Genomic DNA, 17096 nt, shown 5'->3' with positions numbered 1-17096 from the left:
AAACAGTATGCTTTTATTGCACACCCACAGAACATAATCTTTTGATCCCTGTAAGATTAGTGTTACTCAATCACCAATTAACCTATTAAAATGCTTCAGCAATAAACACATTGCCCTTTTCATGATCCATTGATCAATTCACTTTACTTGAATTAACATGTGTGTTGGATAAGTCTAGCTGTGGTGGAGGAGTAATAGTGTGCAAAGAAAAGCTTATTTTACTGAAGGGACTTGCAAATTCTTTGCTTGTTTCTTCAAGCTGCAAGTTTATATCAATGGGAAGCATAGAAGACTTTCAAAATAACATTGTACATTTAATGTAAATGCCCTAAAAATGTCTGATGCACAGGAACACATGGAAATATGCAGTGAGGTGTAGGAGGTATCAGAGCGACAACAGCAACTTACTATTATTTAAGACTCCTCACATGAAGGAAGACATATTTTTAAGCACTGATCAGAGTTATCAGGCAGGCATGTATGGACATAATAGCAGTGACTGGTGAAAATTATTGTAAATACAATAAACTTAAATAGAGGCCGTATGGTCCCATTAAAAAGTTTAAGTTAACAATGCAACTTAACAAGAAAAATTGATAACAAAAAGTTTTCAAGTCAAGTATTCTTAGCAATGTATCAGAGTAGGTCATATATGGTAAAGGTATCAGATTTGCCTTATTGAAAGTATTTTAATCTCAGAATGCACATTGCACTCACAAAATGGTTGATGATTTCATATCAGAGATAATGGGAACTGCAGATGCTGGAGAATCCAAGACAACAAAATGTGAGGCTGGATGAACACAGCAGGCCAAGCAGCATCTCAGGAGCACAAAAGCTGACGTTTCGGGCCTAGACCCTTCATCAGAGAGCTCTCTGATGAAGGGTCTTGGCCCGAAACGTCAGCTTTTGTGCTCCTGAGATGCTGCTTGGCCTGCTGTGTTCATCCAGCCTCACATTTTGTTGATGATTTCATATAATCTCTACAGCATGAAAGCAGACCATTCAGCCCATCAAGTTCTTACTGGCCCTCTGAAGACCCCTACCCTATCCCTGCATTTCCCATGGCCAATCCACCTAACCTGCACATCTTTAGACTGTGGAAGGAAACTGGAGCACTGGGAAGAAACCCACACAGACATTGGGAGAATGTGCAAATTCCACCCAGACAGAAGCCCAAGGCTACAAGTGAACCCAGTTCCCTTGCACTGTGAGGCAGCAGTGCTAACCACTGAGACACTGTGCTGCCCATTTAAATGCACAAATTGAGGTGCAGGCAGTCCCTGGGTGTGAAAGGGTTCTGTTCTTCAGTCCATTCATAAATCAATTTATACTCAAGTTGGAAAAATATAGAACTGCCATTCATAATTGCGGGAAGTGCTTATATGTCAGATCTTTAAAATTACACTCCTGTATACAATTGCATTTGCAAGTTTCAATGTTCCTAAATTGGGTGTTCATAAATTGGAGACCTCCTGTAAATGAGTATTACTTAATTGCCATTACGAAAATGTGACACCAGAGTGACGATCACGAGGGATTCACTATCTAAGTACAATTGTCATTTAGGAGGTGCAAAGGAGCAAAAGTACAAGCGGATGAGGTAATAAAGGATGAGATCAGTACATTACTGGGAGAGGATCTGAGATTGAAGGACCAAATGTAGAACCAGTTTGACAAAGATATGAAACTAAAAAAGCAGTAAGCATTGGTGGAAATTATCTATCAGACATCAAACAGTAGAATTAGGTTGCAGACTTTGAAATTCCAGCAATTGGAGACAAATGTAATGTAGATAACATAGTAACAAATGGCGACTTTGATTTTCATGCAGACTGTGTTAACCAAGTCAACGTTAACATTGTGGGAGAGGCTCAAAAAATGCTGGAGAAACTCAGCAGGTTTGCAGCAAACGAAGAGAGAGAAACAACACACATGTTCCAATTCTAATAAGAGCCTTTATCAAAACTCAGTATTTGTCTTATTTCTGGAACAGTATATTGACAAGTATAAAAATCACTTCGTTTTTGGAATGTGAACTAAAAAATAAGAAATGATACTGCTTTGAACCAAAGAAACTTGTAATAACATGTTTGTAGTTTTAAAAACAAGTTATTGAAGTGCATTGTGAGTTGGATATTCAATGTTTCCTACAGGACCAGTGAGAGAGAGAGTTCCAGATAAATTGGCACAGCCTACATGTGTTAGAAGGTATTCTGCCTAGAAACAGTCTCTTGTTTGGCTTTTCAATTGGCACCAGTTGCTGTGGGTGCTGGAGGATCCAATACACTGATAACCTCCTGATTGGTTCTTATTGCAAAGGACTGCAGCCCAGTGTCTGAGCAATATAGCAGAAACAATTAGGTTGCAAAATCAAATAGCATCCATCTCCTTTTCTCCCTCTTCTGTGTGGAGACAAAAAAGAAAACCACGAATAGCTAGTTAATCTCCCTAATGTAGCTTCATGAGTGGTTCTCTCTGCAAAGGGGAAACTACTCTTCGAGACATTGAAAGGGCAAATTCTTAACTAGCGAATGAAATACTGGCAACTAGTATAACCCACAATCTCATGTCATTGGCAAAGAATTGGAATGAATTGAAAGAAGATGACTCATTGTCATCTGTTATAACAAGGTATGGGACTGGATGAACACAGCAGGCCAAGCAGCATCTTTGGAGCACAAAAGCTGACTTTTTGGGCCTAGACCCTTCATCAGAAATGGGGAAGGGGTAAAGGGTTCTGAAATAAATAGGGAGAGAGGGGGAGGCAGATCGAAGATGGATAGGTGGAGGTGGCGGAAAAACTGCTCAATGTCCAAACGTGATCGGTATTCGTTGATGTGTGAATGGAGGGGGACAAAGGTGAGCCCCTTACTGAGGACTGACCATTCATCCTCAGTAAGGGGGAGGTCTGGGGGGGTGCTGATGAAGACTCGGCTCAATGTTCTGAATGTAGATATTGTCACGGTTGGGACCAAATTGGGAAGGCTTGAATGTGGACTGTAGGCCATTGGGGATGATCTGGTTCCGTAGGCAGGTACTAAGAAAGGTGATGTGGCTGTGGTACCTGGTTTGCTTCAGGACATGGTCAAACAGTTTCAAGGCTGAAGAGATTACGAGAGAGTTGCAGTGAGAGAGAGATCCCCTGAGGTTTGTCCAGAGGGAGGAGGGTAACTTCTTAAGGTTAGACATCTGTAGTTTGAACTGATACTATTGAACTGTAATTCACTGAGAATTTTCTTTTGTCCACCTGTAACATTTGTGTCCTAGCTATCTTTGAATATCTGTCTGCACTTGTGACTGGGAATTTGTAAAAGGAGCTAATTTATAGTTATTAATGAGCAACTCGTGTTTCTTTATTTCCCCATTGGCTGAGGACAGTTTGATAACAATGAATAGTTATCTTCTTGTTAATGGGAAAAGCCTGATGTGCATGATCTTTTCATCTTAATTAGACAGTTCGAAGGAATTAGGCAATACATAATCAAATTGCCATTGTTGTGATGATTCCAAGAACAACAGTGCTTTACTTCCAATGCACTATGGCCAACGAGTGAAGACAGGAGCCAACGAGAGATCAGGGCATTTTGGATTTAGTACTGTGTAATGTGGAAGGCCTGCTTAATAACCTTGCTGTAAAGTAGCCCTTGTGAAATAGAAACAATAAATAACATAATAGGATTTTACATTAAATGTGGATATGATATTGTTCATTCTGAAACCAGAGTTTAAATCTGAATTCAGAAAATTATACAGGTACGATAACCAAGTTTGTTGCAGTTAATTGGGAAAAATACACAAAAAAATTTTGATGGTGACAGGCAATGGTTAGTATTTGAAGAAATGCTACATAGTCTACAACAGGTATTAATTCTTCCAAGGCACAAAGAAAAATATAAATTAACTGTGGTTAATGAAAAAAGTTAAAGATCGCAGTGGATGAAAGGAAATAGTTTATAAAGATGCCAGAAAAAGAAAGGGAAACCGAGAATTCAGAGCAATTTAAACGAAGTGGAAGAGGACAACTAATTGATTAGGAAAGGAAAAATAAAGTATGTATGCAAATGAACAAGGACTGTAAAAACTTCTTCAGGTATGTGTAAAGTTAGGATGAATATGTGGCCATTACAAATGAGGAGTTGAGCTATTTACAGTGCAGGCGGAGAACAGTTACAGGGGGTTCTGCTATAATGCAATAGATGTGTTCCTGTGAAATGACATGTTATAGAAAATTGCACTATAGAAATAACGGGGCCTATGGGAAAAGGGGGATCGGGGGCAGACCAACAAAAAAAACTGAAAATGACTCAAAAATCGCCTTATCTTGAAAAAATGTCAAGATGACTTGATGGGGGAGGATGTTCTGTGGCTGATCTGTTGTTAATGCAGGGACTGAGGGTCATCATCATCATCATCATCATCTCTTTCAGGTATAGTTGTGGTTGCAGGGTTTGGGCAAAAAATAGTTAATCCAGAAGTGGATGGCTGTGGCTCATTGTCTTGACTGTTTCTTGCGGGTTGGCTTAAAAAAGAGGCATCCAGGTTTTGCTGCTTTGCGTTTTATCTTAATTCATGAGGACGTTATTCATGCAGTGTCAAATAAGGTCTTATTCCACAAACTGCTACCCTGCTACATTCTGCATTGTAATCGTTGTCCTCCAAGAGCTGCAACTTCTTCACAATTTCCCTCAGGATAGAAGACAGAACTGAAAAAGTGGAAAGCTGTCGTGGTGCTGCATCCTAGGCTATTTCTTCTTCATCTCCAGCTTCCATTGACCCCTCAGCAACAAGTTGTTGTAGAAGATCAGCTGCAGAGAGGTCTTCACAGTGGGATGCAAGCAGCTTTTGAACATCCTCACTTTCCTTTTCTTCAAATCCAACTTTCTTTGCAAAATCAGTGCAATGTTCTTTGATTCTTGGGAGCTTCTCTGAGAGATCAAAGCTTTTTAAATGTTGAAAAAAGTTCTGCGAGAAGCTTCTGCTAAACTGCATGCAAGCAGTCCTCACTGAAATCAACCCCAGGTCTCCACGATAATGTCAATTGCGTTCTTGATGCTAAAGCTCTTCCAAAATTGAAGAACATTGTCTTCATCCCCCTCTGTGGCTGCAATTAGTGGCAGAATTGTACAGTATCTCTCACAGATAGCATGAGGACACTTGCTGCCAGTGTGGTGACTCTTTCAGTGCTTGGTCATGACAAAGCCTGCAAACCGACAGCCAACACAAAGTTCATGCTTTACAAATACAGTTCCCCTATTTGTCAATTTCATTGCTGGAACATGCATTATAGGAGAACCCCCTGTACTTTGCATCAGTCTTCACAGAAGAAAATACAGAATACTTCCCAGCAATACTATGCAACCAAGGGACATGTGAAACTGAAGAACTAAAAGAAATTAGCATGAGGGACAAATCAGCACTTAAAAGTTAACTGGACAGAAGGTTGTTAAACCTTCTGGGCCAAATGGCCTTCATCCCACAGCATTATAGGAGGTTGCTAGAGCAATTATGGATAAACTAGTAGAAAAACACAGAATGACAAAATATTTCTTAAGCAGTGAGAGGTTTTGGAAGCACGGGCATTCAAAGAAACACTAGTAACTTGTTCAGAAATCACTTAAATGTAGTATGAAGGTACAGAGAGCAATTAGGAATGCAAATGGCATGTTGGTATTCATTTCAAGAGGATTTGAGTATAGGGGTAATTATGTTTTGCTATTGTTGTATAAATCCTTAGTGAAATTTCACCTAGAGTATGTGTTTGGACCCCTGGTGTAAGGAGGAATATTTTTGCCTCGCAGAAATACAGTTGAGGTTCATCGGTTTAATCTCTAGAATAGTGAGACTCTACGAGAAGATTTGAGAGCCTATGTCTGCATTGCTTTGAGCTTCAAAGAAAGATGGGTAACCTCAGTGAAACTTACAAAATTCTCAAAGAGAGTTACAGGATATAGAAAAGATGTTTTGCCTGGCTGTTGGTTTTATTATCTGGGTGAATAATCTCAGGACAAGGGGCAGGACATTTAAGACTGAGATAGGGATGAATTTCTTTACTCAGAAGGTAGTGAATCTTTAGAATTTTGGACCATAGAGGACTCTGAAAGTTCAATCATTCAGCAAGTTCAAGATAGAAATTAATGGATTCCTGGAAACTAATGAATTCGAGGGATGTGGAGATACTGCAGAGAAGTGGCATTGTGGCAGATGCTGGTAAGCCTGAATTGCACAGCAGGCTCAATGGGCTGAGTTGCCTCCTCCTTAGATAATTAAAAGGAAAATTGAATAGACTTGTTCAGAATTTTCAAGGGTTTTAAGTAGAGCTAAACTCTTTACCCTAGCATAAAATGCAGTAACCAGAGAAGAGGTACATAAGATAATTGACAAAAGAATCAGAGGAGTGATTACATCTTTTTACGCAGTGAGTAAATGATCTGGAATGAGCTGCCTTGGAAGATGGTGGAAGCAGACGCATTAGTAACTTCCAAAAGCCAGATGGAAAAATTCTTGAAAGGGAAACATTGAAAGGCTATGGGGAAAGTGAGATGAATTGGATGACACGCTTAAAGAGCTGGCCTAAGTATGATCGGACAATTATCTTCTGTGCTGCATGATTCTATCATTCTCTGATTCTATATATGGCAAATATTACAAAGTTCTATTAGTGTTAATCCAGGGAACCACAAGCAATGACCACACCAACTTACACATGAGAGGAATCTTTGGAGAACCATGGAACTAGTTAATGAAAACTTTGGCAATTCCTCCACGGTAACACGTCTTTTACCTGGGATAAATTTAATGACCGATATGTATCCTTTAATACCTTTGAAAAATAATTAATTGCAATAACCTTTGCGAAACTGATAACAAAGCTGCAATTAATCATCTTTGTAAAAAAAAATGGTCACACTGATTTGTTTTAAAATGGCAAGGTACAATAAAGATTAATTCATTCAATGTACCTAATCTGTTCAAATGGATGTTACTGATGACTGATGAATGCATCTAAAGATTAGTGTGGGCCTTATACTTAGCCTGTTACCCTAGATCAATCAGCAGTACAAAATAGCAGAAAATTGAAATGGAAAATCACTTAAATCTCACATCTTAATGAATAAATGATCAGTACAACCGGATTGGCTACTTCTCAAATGTATTTAAATTTTAAAGCAAATGTTAAAATCTTATAATATTCTTTTAGTTTAAAACTTATACACATAAAACATTACGACACAATCTTTAACTTGTCATTGGTGGTGGGATATTGTTTGATCTATTAAATGTACAATTAATTTATTATTTCTTATCACATATCTTTAGCTGAGAAAGTGAATATGAAAGCAATAAACAATGAATTGATACAAATAATCAGAAATGAACTTCACATTTGTTCTCTTCATTGTCTTAATGCATAGGGAGTTTGTGAAGCTATGTTGATAAGATTGATGCATGATGACTTGAAGTTGATTATAGAATTGCAAAAATTGGGTCCAACCAGTTTATATTGGTATTTATTCTCCATAAGTGCCCTCCATGTTTCCATATCCCATTACACAGCTTCCTTGTCACAGCTTATTTAACGTATTCGAAGGAGTTGACATAGTCTTGTTATCATGAGCATCTCTGCAAACATAATGCTTCTCTAGTTCTCTGTCCTAATTTTTTTTTATCCTTGTCCACTTGGTCTAGACTGCACAATCACCAGAGACTGCTTGTTACTCTCTAGTCCCATCCCTTCATAATTATAGACACCTCTACTAAAACGTCCCACGTTTTCCTCTGCTCTAAGGAAAACACACATTTTACAGTTCATATTTCACAGAATAACTAGTCAGCACAAAGGAAGACCATTTGGTCTATCAAGGTGGTGCTGGATTCTTTGGAGAACAATCTAGCTCTTCTGTTCTCCAATGCCATTTCTCAAGTTCCACAATTTTCCTCATTCAAGTATTTATTCCATTCCCTTTAGAAGACAACTGCTTATAATGGTTCTATACCATATTATCAGGATTTGCATTTCTAAAAAAAAGTCTATTGGGAGATATCTTCACAGATATTGAATGATGGAGGCATTGTTGAGAAAGTTAGAAAAATTGTGTGAAATGAACAGTGAGGAGCTTTTTAATGTCAAAAGGCCTGATTATCCAGTCAAGTGTTGAATGGCATGGCGAGACTTAGTGAGAGGCCTATTTGCAAGTATTAGTGATGCATTAGCATCTCTTTACGATGTAGCCTTGCTACAATTATATGCAGATTACCATTCATCTATTTGCCAGATAGAAACTAGTTGGTCACAGTTCCCAACATGAAAATCAGAGCAGGGACTTGGCGACACTACCTCATTGCTTATTCCTCTGGACCTCCCTCTTGGACCATTGGACATCTAAAGCACATACTCCATGTTCAGTGGCTGCCTGCACCAGTTAATCCCCACATCAGTCTATGAACCTTGCCAGGCACAAAGCCGGACAGCTCGTCGTAGTTGTCAGTAGTTATCAGCCTGGAGACACTACAAGCATTTAAACAAGGACTAAGACCAGGTAGCCCTCCAAGCCTGTTCCACCATTCAATAAGATTGTGGCTAATCAGATTTTAACTCAACTCTATGCTTGTGCATACCCTTGATCATCTTTCATCTCCTTGACTATTAAGAGTCTGCCTTCTTCTGCCTTAAAAATATTTAAAGATTCTGCATTACCGCCTTTTGATGAAGGGAATTGCAGAGACTCACAATTACCTGAGAGGGAAAATGTTTTCCCATGTCTGTTTTAAATATTTTTAACCTCTGAGCCATATGTTATGCACAGCACTGTCCTATGTCAAGCTCAAACCCAAACCATGAAACAGCAGCTTTTGTGGCAAAACAATGCATGTGCGTCAACCAAATTACCATGTGTCAGGTCAAAGAGCAGTAGTCCTCAGTCAGGCCAAGGAAGACAGACTTCTGTCAGGGTGTTCTAGCATAGTAAGTCAAGGGCAGCATTTGTTATACTTCAGGGGCTTGGTCAGTCAGTAACTTGGAGTGATCACGGTCAGGGGATGCATATTATTACAGTCTGGGGATTGGGCCACAGTCTGCCCTTTAGGAGTTGGTTAAACATGTAGTCAGTTCAGTCAGGGAGCTGTGACCTGAAGGCATGACTGGCCATCCTATCCCAGTAGCTGTCAAGATGACTGCTGTGCTAAACTTTTGTACAACTGCCTGTTCCAAAAAGCCACTAGGGACCCGTATGGGATCTCACAATCTTCATCCCTCAAATCAAGGCTGTTACCAATACAATTTGTCCTAGGTCACACCACCTCGCCTCATCTCCCTGTGAAGAGCTCAGTGTCACAGCTCAGATAGTAGGCTTTGCTGAAAAAGCTAGCTTCCCCTGGTGCAGGGTGCTATGGATTCTACACACATTGCATTTTTAGAGTGCTATATTATCATGCAGTAAACAACATCAACAGGAGACGTATCCTTTTCCTCACTCTGTTTACTCACCCTATGATCTTTGTATGGTATGATCTGCCTGTACTGTACACAAGACAAGCCTTTTCACTAACGAGGTACTGTGATACTAATAAATCAAATCAAGCCAAACTAAATGACTGAGGCAGAACGTAGGTACAATGTAGATACAATTCTTCGACCAAAGTCACCGTTGAACGAATGATGGGCCTGCTCACAATGGGCCTGCTGAATATGAGATTCTGATGCTTGGATCGCCTGGAGGAGTCAGATAGAGTGTGTCACATAACCCTTGCATGCTGTGCTCTGAAAAACTGGAGCAGACAAAGGGCAGATGGAATGGACTCTGTAGACCTAAGACAGTTGCAGCACTCTTCCCAGAAGGAAGATGAGGATATTAAGCAGCAGGAAATCACCCTCTCCATGAAAAAAAAATGCAACAAGCCAGGCAGGATTTAATTGACACCCAGTTTCAATGTCAGTTGACTGTTTAGAGTGATCATTAATTACTGTAAACTTGTTGGTGCTTGAAAGGCAAACAGTCCATTTTTGTTCTCAGAAGTTAATACAAATTCTGTCTATTTTGTATTCACTTTTGCTCATGCTAAATGAAAGTGAATGCTTTCCTGTATGCGATGGTTGTACACTGAACAATAGAGAAACTTTTGGGCTACACTGGGTGTTGGGGAAATTGCAACCCAAAATTTTCTCATTGCTCATTTGGAAGGTGATGGTTAATGGTATAATCACTGCACTGTTAATCCAGAGACCTAGGTAACGGTCTGGGGACCTGGTTTTGAATCCTGCCACGTGGAGGAATCTGAATTCATTAAATACGGGGAACTAAAAGTCTAACAATGACCACAAACCCATTGTCAAATCTTAGGAAGAAACCCGTCTGGTTCACCAATGTCCTTTTTGGAAGGAAACTTTCATCTGTAAGACCATAAGACAATAAGACAAAGGAGCAGAAATTAGTCCATTCTGCCCATCGAGTCTGCTCTACCATTCAATCATGGCTGATAAGTTTCGCAACCCCATTCTCCCACTTTCTCCTCATAACCTTTGATCCGCTTGACAATCAAGAACCTATCTATCTCAGTCTTAAATATAGTCAGTGACCTGGCCTCCACATACCCTGTGTGGTAATTAATTCCATAGATTCTCACGCTGGCTGAAGAAGTTTCTCCTCACCTCTGTCCTAAAATGTCTTCCCTCTACACCGAAGCTGTTCCCTCATGTCCCAGTTTTACCTGGTCTCATCTACATGTGGATGGGTATATGAATAGGAAGGGTTTAGAGGGATATGGGCCAAATGCTGGCAAATGGGACTAGATTAATTTGGTCAGCATGAATGAGTTGGACCGAAGGGTCTGGTTTTGTGCTGTTCAAATCTATGACTCTATGAATCTATGACTCAATGACATGTGACTACAGACCCATAGCAATACAGTTGACTATTAACTGCTGTCTGGGGTGGGCAATAAAATACTCTTATCCCATGAATGACTGAAAGAAAGTGCAGTGAACAGAGGCAGCCTAAGAATTGAAAGAAACTACAGCTCATTTCTAACTATTTCTGAAAACTCTGAACTCCTATTTTGTTGTTTTGTTTTTTCATTTCCAGGCAGTTTCTAATTCAATGTCCTATCCTTTTATAATTTCAGACCCTTCATCTTCTTCAATGATGTCCAATGTGTTACTTTGTCAAAGGTTTTCTGAGATGGAATATAACCTACTTGATTTGCCTCATCCACCATATCAACCATCTCCTCGATGAGCTTTATCTGGTTTGCTAAGCAAAATGTTCCAAGCTGTATGCACGTTGGAACATCAAATAACTTTGAGAGTAAGCAAAAGAATATGTATTTATATAACACATTACATGGTCTCAGGACATTCCAAAACTCTTTATGGTCGATGATGTACTTTTGATGTGCAGTCATTGTCATAAGGAAACACAGCAGCCAATTTTATCTCACCAAGAACATTCTGTTTAATATAATTCATGGGAATAGTATAAAATTACATCCATTCTCCTGAAGAACAAAGGAAGATAAAAGTTTGATGTTGCCTACATTCTCTTATGGTATCTTCCTTCTTGATTATAGTCATGAAAATACATTTAGGCCTTGGGAACATACTATGTAATATTAGCACACATCTGCATAAAATTGCTTTGACAATTTACAATGGCCAATCCAAATATTTTCACAAACAAATCAGACAACATGAAATTCAAAAATTTTCTCACATTCCATGCTTGTTTTGATATAATAGCTTTTAACTCAAATATTTAGATTTTCATACAACAGTATGTTGTGCGATGATTTAATTGCATGAAAAACATTTGTATATATTCAGCAATGAAAATAAATGAATGCTTTACATAGTACTTAAGAAAATCAGTCAGCTGAAATTGCAATCATCATGGTACAAACTTCAAAGTGTGTGGACTAGTTTTTCTAAATTATCTCTTGGTAATTCCATATGTTAACAGTAGCAAAGCATACAATCTGTGCTTGGATAACCACTTTGTGGGAGTAAAAACGTTAAATTCAGTAAAGGGACTCACATTTCGCCACAAAGCATGAAATAAAAATGTAAACAATGATTTTCTGAAACAAATGATTATGTTACTCTCGGCAACACATATCTTCCTTTTCCGTAATGTGCACACTTTTGCTGCAATTAAACCAAAGGCAACATTATGACACTGGGGTTGTCAGATGTAGAATTAAGCACACCTGGTTTTAAGAAAGAATTTGGAGGATTTGCCTGATTTATAGTTGCTTACTATTTAATCAAGGAGTAGTCAAGATAAAAGCTCCCTGACAGGAAATGTATTTAATATTTTAAGGGCATGGAGCAAGTTGTCAGGTAATCCCAGTCTCCTTTTATTTGGAATGTGGAGATCACTGATAAGGGCAACATTAATTACTCATCCCTCATTAACCTTGGGTTTTCTCCAACTGCTGCAGTCCATTTGCTGAAGGTATTTCAACAATATGGTAAGGGAAGGAGTCACAAGATTTTGGACAAAGACGGATTTGGGAGAAATGACAAATTTCCAAATTAGGATGGAGGGTTGCTTCAGTGGTAACATACATGGCCTGGTGTTTCCCATGCACCTGCGGCTCTTGTCCTTCTAGATCTTAAAGCTCTGGGAAGTACAGCCAAGGAAGTCTTGGAGGCAACAAGGCATGAAACGGGAGGAACACAGCAGGCCAGGCAGCATCAGAAGAGCAGGAAAGCTGACACTTCAGGTCTGGACCTTTCTTCAGAGATGGGTGAGGGTAAGGGGGCTCTGAAGTAAATAGAGAGACAGGGAAGTGATGATAGATGGATAGTGGAGCAGATAGGTGGAGAGAAGATGAACAGGTCAAGGAGGCGGGGATGAAGCCAGCACAGGTGACTGTAGGTAGGGAGTTGGTAGCTGTTTAAGCTGATGGATAGGGTGCAATCAGAAGGATTGCTTTGCTCTGAGTGATGTTGAGAGTTGTTGCCTATCTATTGCCACTGCAATAATTTGCTACTGCAATGTCCCACAAAACAACAATGTAATAAATGATCATATAATCTGTCCTCAGTGTTGGTGAATGGATAAATACTGCTCTACATGATATGAAAAATTTCCTGCCCTTCTTCGAAATAGTGCCAGCTGACCTTCTCCATCCATCTTGAGAGGTCAGCTAGGATCTCAGCTTAACATCCGATCCAAAAGACGTCACACTGCAACTCAACTTCAAGAGCAGCTACATCCAGTCTCTCTCTCAGGTTTTTGAGTAGATTTGTAGCTCGGGTTGTGGATGTTGTAGTTGGTTGTCTCGCCGAGCTGTTTCATTGTTCCGCTGGTGTTTCAGTACTCCCCTGGGTAACATCACCAGTGAAGCCTCCGATGAAGTGCTGTTGTGTTTGCCCACCTGTTATTTAAACTCCGGTGACCATTGAGCTGGATTACCTCATTTCCAGTTTTCCATCGTAATGAAGTGTATATGGGGTCTGTTCTATGTTGATGGCTTACTTAGTGGAGTACCAGGCTTCTGGAAAACTGCATGCTTGTCTCTGCTTTGCCTGTCCCAGGATCCTGGTCTTGTCCCAATCCAATTGGTGGTTCTCCTTATCCATGTGGATGGAGATGAGTGAGTACTGGTCATGTCTTTTTGTTGCCAATTGATGCTCATGCACCCTTGTGCTTAATTTCCTTCCTGTTTGTCCAATATAATGTTTGTTGCAGTCTTTGCAAGGAATCTTATATATGACATTGGTTCTGTCCATAGGGGGTTGTGGGTATTCGGTCCGATGAGCAGTTGGCATAGATTTGATGTGGGTTTGTGCACTACTCTGATGCCCAAAGATTCCTACGGCCACTGGGCATCAGAGTAGCACACAAACCCACATCAAATCTATGCCAACTGCTCACCTCAACCAAATACCCACGATCCCCTATGGACAGAATCAATCGCATATACAAGATTCCCTGCAAAGACTGCGACAAACATTATATTGGACAAACAGGAAAGAAATTAAGCACAAGGGTACATGAGCATCAATTGGCAACAAAAAGACATGACCAGTACTCACGCATCTCCATCCACATGGATCAGGAGAACCACCAATTGGATTGGGACAACACCAGGATCCTGGGACAGGCAAAACAGAGGCAAGCAGGGGAATTTCTAGAAACCAGGTACTCCACTAAGAAAGCCAACAATAAACACATAGAGCCAGACACTATATATACTCTGTTGCGAAGGAAAACTGGAAGTGAGGTAATCCAGCTCAACGGACATCAGAATTTAAATAACAGGTGAGATAATACAACAACGCTTCATTGCAGGCTGCACTGATGATAGCGGGATATTGAAACGCCCGCAGAACAATGAACCAGCTCAGTGAGCCAACTAACCATAACATCTAATCTCTATTCCTGCAGTCTAGGTGTCCTTCCCAACCCAAACAACTGAGAACACAGAATATAAACCAGGATGAGTGGTACATCCTTATTGTGAGTGGAACTCTATTGTTGCTAGAGACGCTGCAGCGTTTACACAAAAGAGAAAATCCTCAGATGTTAGATAACAAGGTGTAGAGCTGGATGAACACAGCAGGCCAAGCAGCATCATAGGACCAAGAAAGCTGATGTTTCGGGCCTAGACCCTTCCTTAGAAAAAAGAAATTCTGAAGAATGGTCTTGGCCTGAAACGTCAGCTTTCCTGCTCCTCTGATGATGTTTGGCCTGCTGTGTTCATCCAGCTCTAAACCTTGTTATCTCAGACTCTCCAGCATCTGCAGTTCCTACTATCCTAAGATGTTATGTGTTTTGGAATTTAATGATAAGTGAATCACTAAAAGATGCCTAAATACATGGAATTTAATTTACACATATTTCACAATTTAAGAACCGTATTTGTGATGTGCACCAACAGCTCATTTCACCTCTCTGTATTTACGACTCTTCAATCAGAATTGATTTGCTATGACTATTATGCATGAGTTGTCTGCTGATTTTCAATGCGGCAGCCAGTTTATTTGTGTTTACAGCAAGCTTTAAAGCTTCCATCTACATTATATCAATATATTTCCAATAAGCATAATAAACACAGTAGATTGGCAATAATGGAAGACAGCCTAGAATAGAAATAAACTTGAAATGAGCAATGCAAGTCCACATATATTTAAATATATTTGAAATGGGTGTTATTTGAAGAAAGTACATAGATTCACAAAAAATTATATCATCTAACAACCCCATTGTGCTTCCCTTCAGAAGCAGGATTCAGATGAGAGAAGAAACCCAATCATCGAAACCATTAAGAATATGCTGGTTTATGTGACGTGTGATGTTCAGCCAACAGAATCATGTTATACTGATTTCTGTGCTTTACATCAAGCTTCCTGTGAAACTAAATTTTAATCACAGCATCGCTAAATTGTCACAATGTAGGATGAGGCCATTCCACCCGTTATCACTGGTCTTTGAATGAATAATGTCATTTTCCCGCCTTATCCATGTAGTTCTGCAGATTGCTGTTTTCACATAATAGTCTAATTTATTCCTTTTGAACGTTTGATAGAATCTGCCTGTACCATTGTCTCAGGATGTGCATTCCAAATGTTAACCCTTTTTTTATATTTCATGCTTCTTATACTTTTAATCTTTGCCCTCTCGTTGTTGATCCATTCACAAGTAAGAACAGTTTCTCCCCACATGATTTGGAAAATCTCTATCTTACTATAGAGGAGGTGCAGTGAAAATTAATTACTGGGATGGCAGAACAGATGTATGCGAAGGGATTGTGTCACTTAGGATTGTATTCACTGGAGTTTAGGAGAATGAGGGGGGAATCTCATAGAAGCATAGAAAATTCTAACAGGACTAGACATGTTGGGTAGTCCAGAAATAGGAGCCATAGTTTAAGGATAAGGGGTAAACCCTTTAAGAATGAGAAGAGGAAATTATTTTCACACAGACAATAGTGAACCTGTGGCATTCACTTTCACAGAAAGTGGCTAAGAACAGAGCATTATGTGTTTTCAGAAAGGAAGTACATAAAGTTCTTGTAGTTAAAAGAATCAAGGAATATTGGTGTGGAATTAAGATATTCAGCTCAATGATGTGCCATAATGATATTGAATGGCAGAGCAAGCTCGAGTGTTTACAAGACCTTCTTCTGCTCCAATCTTCTATGCTTCCATGATCAAATCTCCCCCTCACTTTTTTCTCTGAGGAAATTGCTCAAATTTTCTCCAAACTGTGTTAATAACTGAAGTTTCTCATACTTAGAACTCTTCTTGTGAATCATTCCTGCAATACTTTTGCAAGCTTTCTAAAGTGTTACACCCAAAACTGGACGCAATACTCCAGTTAGAGGTGTACCAGAGTCTTAATCAAATTCAGTATAACCTCCTTGTTCTTGCACTCTATGCTGTTATTAATAAAGCCTAGAATGCTGCATGTAATGTTAACCATCTCTCAACCTGTTTTAAAACCTTGATGACTCATGCACATGTAAACCTAGATTCCTCTGTTCCTGTAATGCCTGTAAAAGTATACCTTTTCTTTATATTGTCTGTCCATGTCCTCCCTATTAAAGTGAATAACTTCACATTTCCCCACTTTGAGTGTCATTTGCAACCTGTCCATCTACTCAACCAACCTGTCAGTGTCCAGTGAAGTCCTATACTAATCCAGTCACAATTCACAATGCTTCAAAGTTTCATATAATCCATAAATTTTGAAATTGTATCCTTTACTCCGAGGTCTCGGTCATTAATATACATCAGAATAAAACAAAGGTCCCAATAGTCTAGTACACACATCCTCCAACTCAAAAACCATGCATTAACTATGACTCTTTGTTTCATTTCTTTATCCGTGTTGCTTTTCCATGAGCCATAAGCTTTGCTCACAAGTCTGTATACATCACACTGTCCTTATTAACTTTGTCCTCTTCAAAGAATCTCCAGAAAGTCAGTTAAATAATGTTTCCTCTTAAGAATTCCATGCTGGCATCCCTCAGATAACCCACCTTTCCACAAATGACTACTGATTTTGTCCTGAATTTTCAAGGGTAAATTGACTAAACCATTGCCACTCTTGTCCACAATTTGGGAGGCGGCAGCAGTATGTTTTATTGAA

The 17096-nt window shown here is 39.5% G+C and overlaps 1 protein-coding gene across 1 annotated transcript in view; it reads right to left on the bottom strand.

Moving 5' to 3' along the window:
• The window catches only part of grpr (gastrin-releasing peptide receptor), a 59851-nt gene that overhangs the window by 37182 nt on the left and 5573 nt on the right, over window positions 1–17096 (bottom strand). The window lies entirely within an intron of this gene.

Source organism: Stegostoma tigrinum, chromosome 12, assembly GCF_030684315.1.
Source record: "Stegostoma tigrinum isolate sSteTig4 chromosome 12, sSteTig4.hap1, whole genome shotgun sequence".
Classification (NCBI taxonomy): Eukaryota; Metazoa; Chordata; class Chondrichthyes; order Orectolobiformes; family Stegostomatidae; genus Stegostoma; species Stegostoma tigrinum.
This window is presented reverse-complemented; position numbering and strand designations above follow the sequence as displayed.